Source organism: Triticum dicoccoides, chromosome 6B (genome assembly GCF_002162155.2).
Source record: "Triticum dicoccoides isolate Atlit2015 ecotype Zavitan chromosome 6B, WEW_v2.0, whole genome shotgun sequence".
In the NCBI taxonomy this organism is placed as follows: domain Eukaryota; kingdom Viridiplantae; phylum Streptophyta; class Magnoliopsida; order Poales; family Poaceae; genus Triticum; species Triticum dicoccoides.
This window is the reverse complement of record NC_041391.1, coordinates 49,759,242-49,760,485: the sequence shown is the minus strand read 5'-3', so window position 1 is coordinate 49,760,485 and position 1,244 is coordinate 49,759,242.

Genomic DNA, 1,244 nt, shown 5'->3' with positions numbered 1-1,244 from the left:
AAACATATCTGGGTTGGTCCCATTTTTGTTCACTCTAGCCACCTACTCCTATGTGTGGATAGTAAATCTAGTCCTGGTCATACCACTGTGTACAACGTTACCCCTATATTTCCCTTTTCAACCAAGAGACCGGTTGGATGACCAGTCTGTACTACTTTCACCCCCTTTCCTTCCTGTTTGTACCAAGTCCGATGTACATACTAAATTCCCCCATCCCCACTTTATTTCTTGTTTGAACCAAGTACTCCCTCCATCCGGAATTACTTGTCATCAAAATGGATGTGTCTAGAACTAAAATACATCTAGATACATCCATTTCAATGACAAGTATTTCCGGATGGACAGAGTACAAGATTCGACTCCATGAAGTAGCTTTACCTCTAACAATAGAAGAAAAAAATACGTGACGTTGGACCATCCGATCGAGAGGGGCTGAGAGGTAGAAAATGATGCACATGCAGCGACGTAGCAAGCTGGGCAAGTAGAGCTAAGGCGGTTTCGAACGAAGACATACCTGAAAGTCGTCGGGATGTGGATAGGTGGTCGGTGGGAGGCCGGATCCGCCAATAGGCAACGATGAAGGGATCGGAGGACCTCCCGCGCCGGCGCTCGGCCAGAGATAACGATGCGGCCGACAGTTGGTCTCTTCCCTTGCTGTCGACGACGGGCTAAATGCTGCCCCTCCTCCCCTTCACCGGCGGAGGGGGATATGTCCAGATCTGTAACCAGCGGTGAGGATAGAAAGACAGTGTTTTTTGAAGGGAGAAAGACAGTGTTACCACCCCTATCTTGTTTAGATCTGGAGAGGATGAGATTGTGTGAATAGAGAAACCCTAGCAAGCAAGCACGGAGGTTGCGGCCTATATATACATAGTGGGTAGTTTTCCTTTTTCACTCCATCAAAACAATCATTTAAAATTGTGTACTACATGACATGTCGCGTTTTTTAGTTGTTGATTGTGTTTTGAGATAGCTACCCGCTTGTTCCAAGTGGTGTTACAGTGTGCCAGGTCGCACTTTGTGTCGTTCAAGTATGGTACTACAAGTCCCTCCATTAATTGAACAACCACCCCCTTGTAAAAATTGTGAACAAGCCCACGGCTAAAATTAGCGAAAACGTGGGTTGCCCCAACATGCATTATAATTTATATTTTCTACTCCCTCCATTCCTAAATATAAGTCTTTTTTATTAGCCACACCTAAGAAAAGAATTTTTTTATTAGCAGTGAATGCCACATGTCATA